Genomic DNA, 9,509 nt, shown 5'->3' with positions numbered 1-9,509 from the left:
CAGCGTTGGATTACAGGTAGGATCTAAACACTTGATTTCTTATATAGTAAATGCATGTTTAGAGAAGGATTGCTCTTGTTTGTCTTGTTTGTCACTAGAGAGTCTTAGGCTCCTAGGGAGGTTGGTTGTGTCCGCACTATCGACTCTTTCCACCTGACAAAATGGCGACTCTGCTGGGGACTCCATTAATGTGTTTGAGTTCTTTTTGATTTGATATTTTGGTCTGAGAAAAATTGCTTGTTTTCTGATTTTTGGTTGTCTAGCTGTGTATTTGGGTGCGTTAGCTTAGAGTCAATTTAGTTTTTTATTTTTCTTAGCTTTGCCAGCAGTACGCAGTCTCTGGGTTTAACACAGTGCGTACTTGTACGCACTGCGTCTTTGTGCATAGTGCGTACCCGCGCCTGTGTGAACAGATGACCTGCGTACCCCTGTCAATTTTGAGAAAATTTCAATTTTTGCTTTTTTGCTCTTTAGATTTTGTTTTCAATTTGTTTTTACTGCCCAGATCCACTGGTTACCTGCCATAAATCTTCACCTAAGCTTGTTTCATTGGCATTCCTGTTTTAAGCTTTCATCAATTGGGTGTTTTGAGTCTCTTTTTTGAGAAATTCTTAATTTGATTTCCTTTGGTCATTACTTGGAGGTTTGTCTCAGTCTTTTCACAATTTTGCATGAGTGTTAATCGCCTTTGAGTGTTTTTATTTTTTGATCTTTGGAACTCTCACCCAATTTTCTCGACTTGCACTTGATTGGTTCTTAGATCACATTAGAATCGTCTTGTGTTTGATAATTCTCTTGCATAGATCACATTTGCATAATTAGAATTCTCATTTTCGGAATATGAATGAAAAATGTGCATAGATTACATTTGCATACTTTTCAAGTGAATTGTGCATAGATTACAAGTGCATAGTTTACATTCTGAAAAATTAATCGTAGATTTAGATCAGTTTTCTTTGATTTGAATTTACACAAAAATAAAAAATAAAAAATGGTTTGGAATTGATTTGCATTAGTTTTTCTTGATGAAATTAGCGCATTAGAGAATTTGTTATATTTTCTCTTTGTGATCAATTTTTGCATTGTTGGAAGTTAACGGAAACTCTCTCCTTACTTTAGTTAGGATTCGTCGAATTGAAAAGATTACATTATCATATTCGATTTCATTCAGTTGAGTCGGGTCATAACACCATTGGTTTCATATCCATTTACCCATTTGAGTAATAACAGCCTAAATAACACAACGCTTAATTAAAATTCATCTAGCAATTTTTACATTTCTAGGGCTCTGATACACCAACATAGCTTAGGCTAGTGTCTTGGAGTAGGAGAGTAATTAACTCTCCAGGACAGTAAACCCAAACAAGTAGCTCATCTTGTGGTAGGATAAATCCAACTGTTTCATTTGTACTCTGGGAAAGCTCCTCTTAAAGGAGAAGCACGAGACCGTGTCCGAACCAGTGAGGGGATCAATCCTCCTTCATTGGGAAAGACGCCAGATACGCACGTACTACAAACGGTAAACCTTGGATTATTGTCGAGGAGCCTGGGGTCACTTGTCGGTAAACCGTGGATTATTGTTAAGGAGTCGGCAAGGGGATTGAGCTTGTTACTCTACCCTTGCGTGCTATCGGGTCGTAGACTGTTCCCCCAAGTATATTTGTTGCTGTTGGTAACCTTAGTGACAATTATCTTTAGGATTCTACCCGAGGTGACGGTGGAGGGAAGATCCCACTATACCTGGAGCAGACGTCGGCTAGACTCACTTGGATTTTCTGGGGGGTTCACTTCACTCGAGACGGTTAAAGTGGAGGAACTTGGTCCAGTCTATTCATTAAGCAAGTTGTCGGGGTAACTGTTCCACCCACCACTTCTGTACTGAATTCAGCGATGTTGGGCTTCATCACCAACTAGTGTTTTCGGTCCGGAAGGCTACTGTTTGTGTATGGTTTGACTCCTAGATTTGATAGCGTGTGTTAATTTGTTTGTTTTTACTTTTAGAGACCATAGGTGTGAATCGTGAATTTTAATTGTTAGGTGTGAATTGTGAATTGTTAATTTTAGTTATAAATTGTTAATAAAATTCACTGAAGTTGAATATAATGGCAAGTGTTCTGGAATTTACCAACCTAGGAACCCCTCCTAATGAGAATCCTAGTACTTTTCCTTACTTTGGAAATGTTGGTCCTCCTTATATGGCTACTTTGTCATTACCTGGATTTACAATAGGTTTACTGATATGGTTATTTTCAACTTCGTTGGCCCAAAATACTCCAATTGTTCCATCTCAACCGGATGCTTCACCTCAACAGAGTTCACCATCTCAACATCACCAACCTTCTGTTGACCCTTTACCTTCTTCGCCTAATTTTTCTTCCTCCATTTCTTCCTCTTCGCCTGGTAAAAGCCTTGATGCTAGTAACCAGGAGGCTAAGAAGAAGAAGAAAGGGAAGAAGAAGAAGAAGAAGAAGAAGAAGCAAGATAAAAAAGAAGTCAACCAACCAACCATGGCTGTAAGTGTTGGTTGTGTTGAGGAAAATTCCGACATGCATCGTAAACCCAAATACCCTTGCAGGCTTTGTAAGGGAGACCACTTCCTTGTCAATTGTCCTGGTATTCCAAAGGTCTTGGAAGTATGGTCAGAAAAATCTCATCAACTTTCCATTGATCCATCAACCAGTGATAGTCAGGCTCCTGGGAAAAAGGGTAAAGTTAGGTTTCCTTGTAAGTTATGCAAAGGGAGTCATCAAACTCACGTTTTCCCTCACATGGATGAAGCCTCAACATTGTTGGAAAACCTTACTGTTCCACAGCAAGAATTTCCAACTGGTTACCGTAAACTTTCTCCCAACCTACCGTCAAATGAAGGAGTGATTGATTTAGATTCAAGTATAGTCGATCACACTCTCCCATTGGAGAGTGAAACTCATGTCACTCAGGTTGATGATCCGTTAGTTGATCAAGTGGTCGATTCAATTTCACATTCGGTCGATCCCACTTTCCATTTAGAGAGTGAACTTCATACCGCTCAGGTTCTTCTTGTTACATCAGATTCTTCTATGCCGGGGGGCATTTCACCTGTTCATACAGAACCCCCTCCAAGCACTGAGGTCTTTTCCTTTGATTGGAATAGACTGACGGAACCTCGTCTTCCTTCCTCCATCCCTTTCCAAATAATTATCAAGGCTGGTGGTAGGGACATACATCGTACTCAGGTAGATGAAGGTGCTTCTGTTAGTATTTTATCCTCAACTGTTTGGAAAGCTTTGGGTTCCCCTCAGCTTGCACCTATTACGCAGAATCTGAAAGCTTTTAACAGGACCATTAGTGAACCTTTAGGGATCCTTCCTAAGTTTTCTATTACCTTGGAAGGTAAAACTGTCTGTATTGATCTTATGGTAGTTCGAGGTCCCTTGGATTTCAATTTACTCCTTGGGCGAGACTATGTTTATGCAATGAAAGCTGTCGTATCGACACTCTTTTGCGTGATGTCTTTCCCTCACAATGGCAATATTGTGACTGTAGACCAGCTTTCGTTCCCTAGTCTTGTCTCAACTACCAATAATATGACACCCCTAAATGTTCTTGATTCTAAAGTGGTATCTACCCTGCCACGGGTTAATTATGTGGCAACTGGTCCGATGTTTTCAGTTACCGATGTAAGTGAGCCTCTCACTGTTTGCTCACCTTCCTTTGATTTAGATCCGGTAATTGACATGGAAAACTCTATCGGATTACTTGAACACGATGTTCTTATCCCTTCTGAGTCCCTTGACATGTGTTCCTTCCAAAGAAGTATTCTTCCTTCTGATGAAGACTTCTTGGAAGCCATGATCAAGGCGTGTCCATTGACATGTCTTTCTTCTAGTTGGAAGCCATGATCAATGTTGTGAGGATAGTTTGTTCCCGTCTCAACCTCATTAAAAAATGAAACTGGATGTAGTGAGGATAGTTTGTTCCCGTCTCAACCTCATTAAAAAATGAAACTGGATGTAGCGAGGACAATTCCTTTTCCTGTGCCAACCTCGTTAAAAAATGAAACAGGTGTCCGTGAGGATAGTTTGTTCCCATCTCAACCTCATTAAAAAATGAAACTGGATGTAGTGAGGATAGTTTGTTCCCGTCTCAACCTCATTAAAAAATGAAACTGGATGTTGCGAGGACAGTTCCTTTTCCTATGCCAACCTCGTTAAAAAATGAAACAGGTGTTCGTGAGGATAGTTTGTTCCCGTCTCAACCTCATTAAAAAATGAAACTGGATGTAGTGAGGATAGTTTGTTCCCGTCTCAACCTCATTAAAAAATGAAGCTGGATGTAGCGAGGACAGTTCCTTTTCCTGTGCCAACCTCGTTAAAAAATGAAACAGGTGTCCGTGAGGATAGTTTGTTCCCGTCTCAACCTCATTAAAAAATGAAACTGGATGTAGTGAGGATAGTTTTTTCCCGTCTCAACCTCATTAAAAAATGAAACTGGATGTAGTGAGGAAAGTTCCTTTTACTGTGTCAACCTCGTTAAACAATGAATCAGTGTGTACGAGGATAGTTTTTTCCTGTATCAACCTCGTTAAAAAATGAAACAGGTTAGTATGAGGATAGTTCTTTTACTGAGTCAACCTCATTAAAAAATGAATCAGCTAGATTTTAGGATATGTAGATAGATTGTAGAAAGTAGGGTTTTGAGGATAGTTCCAGTTACTGAGTCAACCTCGTTAAAAAATGAATCAGGTATGAGGATAGTTCTTTTCTTGTGTCAACCTCCTTAAAAATGAAACAACTCCCTTTTCAAGTTAAATATTGAAAGTAAACCTTCATTCCATCCATCTGAATGCAATGAAGCCTGGGGGGCATGTACCTCGCTCTGCATCATTATACTGGGGGCATGTGAACTTTTTGAGCATAGTTCCTTGTCTTGTGTCAAGCTCGTTAAAAAATGAAACAAGGGTAGATTAAGTAGGTAGATTGTAGAGAGTAGTCATGAGCATAGTTCCTTGTCTTGTGTCAGGCTCATTAAAAAATGAATCAAGGATTTTAGAGCATAGTTCCTTGTCTTGTGTCAAGCTCGTTAAAAAATGAATCAAGGTTTTTAGAGTAGAGTTTTTGTTAGGTAGATTGTAGAGAGTAGTTATGAGCATAGTTCCTTATCTTGTGTCAAGCTCGTTTAAAAAATGAAACAAGGGTTTTGAGGATAGTTCTTTTCCTGTGTCAACCTCATTAAGAAATGAAACAACTCCCACAAGTCTTTCCATGATCTTGAAAGTAAAGCTTCATTCCATCCAACTCATTGAATGCAATGAAGCTTGGGGGGCATGTACCTCATTTTGCGTCATTATGCTGGGGGCATGTGAACTTATAACAAGCATAGTTTTTCGTTTCAAGCTTGCGTAAGACATGAAACCGAATCCGAGCATATTGCTTTTCCTGTGTCAAGCTCGTTAAAAAATGAAACAAATCCTCCTCTACTTGAGTCGAGAGTTTGACTAGATCTCATAAATGTTAAGTTGTATATTTAGGTTAGTTATTTCAGTTTTTTGCATAATTTTCTTACAGTTTTAGGTCGAGTCTTTCAAATTATCTCGTAACTCAAACTTCATTTCATCCAATTGATTGAATGAAATGAAGCTAGGGGGCATGCGCTCTAGCAGTTATGCTTAGGGGGCATCAAGCACAGTTTTCTCTTTGTTTCAAGCTTGTGCAAAAATGAAACTACTTTGAAGCATAGTTTTTCTCAGTTTCAAGCTTTTGTAAAAATGAAACCTATCTCGAGTCAATTTCAGTTATTTTCAAGACTCGTTAAACTCATGAAAATCTCGAGATTATTTTGCTATCTTTCATTCTCGTAAAACAAATGAAAATGCCGAGTTCTTTCCGTCTTTTCCTGCTCGTAAATTAAATTGAAAATCGGCCATATGAGTACATTTTTATCATTTTTTCGAACTCATTAAAACTTACGAAAAAGTGAAAGCCATGAGTACATTTTTATCATTTTTCCGAACTCGTTAAAACTTACGAAAAAGTGAAACATCAGAGTCATATTTTAAGCTCTTTTCTGACTCCTAAAACATGAAAAGATTGCCGAGCGCTTCTTTTACACGTTAAAAAGGAATTAAAAGACGGTCCCCTTATAGCTCTTTTCTGACCGTAAAAACAGGAAAAGATTGCCGGGTTTTTGTCGTTTCAAACTCGATATGGAAATAAAACGACGTGTCCTTGATCACTTTTTACTTTTCAGGTCAGAGACACTAATTATGAAAGTACTCCTTGGTCGCAAGATCAAGAGGTTCTCTCAGGTATTATTTTATACTTTTTCGGGCTTGGGAGACACAAATTTACGAAAAAGTTCACTTTGGAGTCTTCTTTAGTTTTTTTAGACTCTCTAAAAATGAAAAACGCCGAGTTTCTCCTATACTGGACTTGTTAAAATTTCACAGTAAAGGACCTGTTCGATTACAAACAGGAACGGACCACTCCTTCTTAGGGTCCGAATCAAAACTAGGTTGGACTCATCCGAAGGATGAGCTTATAATCAAGCATATGTTATCCTCCTCAAGCTTGTTAAAAAATAAAGAGGTACTTGCCAGAAATGGTGGGGGAAAAGAGAGAAGAATGAGCCTATTTGTTATCCTTTGTCTCAGAAGAAACCTTATTACCACTCTTGAACACGACACTTTTCATTCACCTGGGTTGGGAAATCCTTTACCTCACAGTTGATCAAACCACTTTGAAAGTCTTCAGCCGGGTTCCAGGGATTAACTTTGAGTCATTCATTACCAAGCCATCTGTCGTGTCGTTATGTGTTCAAGAGGTCTGCAAGCAAAACTTTCATCTGCAAAATACTTGTCATCCATTTGACCATCCCTGAGTCAGTCCTTACAACAACATTTCTTCAACTTGATCAATGATTTCGTGTTGTGGGCTTGCCTGCAACGGGTCGCTTTCTATCGACATCAGCACATTATCTAGAGAGATGACTTAGAAATCGTCAGTACCTTGAAGTCTGCATGCATCAATGGCAGGTTTCTCGCCTTTGACGTCAGTTTACATCATTGACTCTCGATCGAAGGATTCTGTGAAATGTTCAACATCAACTCATTCATTCACATCTCATGGATTGTACTGGGTACTTTGAGAACCATTGACATTACTGGTGGTCTCTCTCACACTTGTTAACAGTTTACATCATCGACTGGTAATCAAGTGGTTTCTACCATGTTCGACATCAACTCATTTATTCGCATGGCTAGAATCGTACCAATATGGGAAGTAGAAATGAAGACCCTGGATCTAGTTTCCACCATCCAGGCTACGAGGAGTTTTGTATTCATTATCTAAGTAGACTAATCATAAACAGATGGTTGTGCCCATACTGTGTCTACAAAAGTCTATGATTATGATGTACTACAAGATCATTCCTGTATCAGTCTAGTTAGTCTGTTAGTTAGAGTTTTGATCTGAGTATGGGAATGCCTACCTCAGCGATGATATAATCTTATACATGTATTTTGTGTTGAAAATTGCAGGTTCTGACCAGGCTCTCCATGAGATAATCCTTGAAATGATAAAGCGCTTCACCCTTCCTACATAAATACAAAACCCTAATCTATTACAGGCTTCGCACTTTAGGGGGCAATCTGTTACACTAAAAAATGTCACCATGGCTATTTACAGTTAGTATGGCTCTATCAACAGTCATGCTATCCTCTTAGGCAAGTCTTATGCCTCTGCTCTCCATGTCAAACTCCAAAAAGAGAGAAAGTCTTTATAAATGTATTTATCTCTGGGTACGCAGGTTCTCTCAACCTTACCTGCGGGTACGCACCCAATGTTCACAAAAGCTGCGTACTTGTACGCTCTGTATGTAAAAGGGCAGGTGCGTACCCCTGTAAAGGTCAAAATGCGCAAGTTTCATCTTTAAAAAGTTACTTGTGGTCATTTCTAGAGCATTCTAGAAGGTTGTTCGACGTGTATTGAGCGCCTCCAGATGGTTCATGTACCCCTACCAAAGAGGAACTTATCCCATCAATAAGGGAGCTATCCCATCCAAAGAGGGGATTATCCCATTGATGGTGGACCTGATTAACTTCCTCTTGAGCACTATAAATATAGGCATTGGGCCAGAAGGAGGGGAGGTTGGAAGCTAAACATTTCTAAGGGTAGATGCTGCTGGAATTAGGACTCCCATTTAGAAGCTTGTGAGGAGAGATTACCATCTTTGCTTGTTCTATTTGGAAGTGGGTGAGCTTTGTCAAAGTAAAGGAGAACTCTTGATGGACCCTAGGAGGGACTTGCACAACACCAAGGCTCAGGTTGTAATTGTTCCTTTTGTTTCCTATTAATGCAAATGAGTCCATTCTTCTCAATAACTTGCTATTTATGAGTTGTTTCATGTACTCCTTGGTCTATGTGTTAAATACGTTTTATTCTATGAGATTATCAAGTGCTATTTAATCGTTTGATTGTTAGTGGATGGAGGTTTCAAAGTGAAGGAGGAGCTCATCCGGATCAGTGAGGCTGGACTGCTACAACAACGTTGGATTACAGGTAGGATCTAAACACTTGATTTCTTATATAGTAAATGCATGTTTAGAGAAGGATTGCTCTTGTTTGTCTTGTTTGTCACTAGAGAGTCTTAGGCTCCTAGGGAGGTTGGTTGTGTCCGCACTATCAACTCTTTCCGCCTGACAGGTACAAGCCAGATTTGCACAAGCGGTTAGGTTTTCTTCTTTCCAAGAGGGTGACTTCGTATCACTCTATCATCCAAAAGATAATCTCTTGGAGGCATGCATGCTTCGACCCATTTGGCTAGGTCCCTATGTCATAACTAAAGTCCTCCCCTTAGGGGAATATGAACTACAGTATTGGGATGGAAACCCACTCAAGGAGCCCAGGAATGGGCTCTATTTAAAGAAGTATTATGCCTAGTATGGCACTCGGCATATACTTTGGAAATAGAGAACTGTTAGGGATATTTTATTGCTCTTTAAAAAATATAAACATCCCCGAGCTTTTTTCCTTGCACTCATTAAATCTATGCAACGATAAATAGAGCACTTTTGGAGACATTTTATCGCTCTTTAAAAAATATAAACACCTCCGAGTTTTTGTGGTAGAACTCGTTAAACATATATACCACAACCCATAAAGCACTTTTTTGGGATATTTTATCGCTCTTTAAACAATACAAACATCCCCGAGTTTTTCATCCTTTGCACTTGTTAAACATATGCAAACGATGCTTTGAGCACCTCTTTTTTGATCTAGTTCCAGCTCATAAACTGAAAAAGACCAAACGGAGCATCCTTTTTAGGCACTTTTTTCTCACTCTTTAAACTGAAAAAATCTCGAGTTGTGTCTTGCTGCTCGTAAAGCATGCTAAAGATGGACCGAGCATTCTTTGAGGTACTTTTTTCAAGCTCGTTAAAAAATGAAAAATCCTGATTTTTTGTTACTGAGCTCATTAAAGTGTCATGACAAAACACAATTTTAGTCTGTTGCCTTGTACTCGTAACAAAA

The sequence above is a fragment of the Pinus tabuliformis genome, chromosome 8 (genome assembly GCF_031772625.1).
Source record: "Pinus tabuliformis cultivar Carrire ecotype Pingquan chromosome 8, CPIR1, whole genome shotgun sequence".
In the NCBI taxonomy this organism is placed as follows: Eukaryota; Viridiplantae; Streptophyta; class Pinopsida; order Pinales; family Pinaceae; genus Pinus; species Pinus tabuliformis.
The sequence above is the reverse complement of the archived record's forward strand: the minus strand, read 5'-3'. Positions refer to the sequence as shown.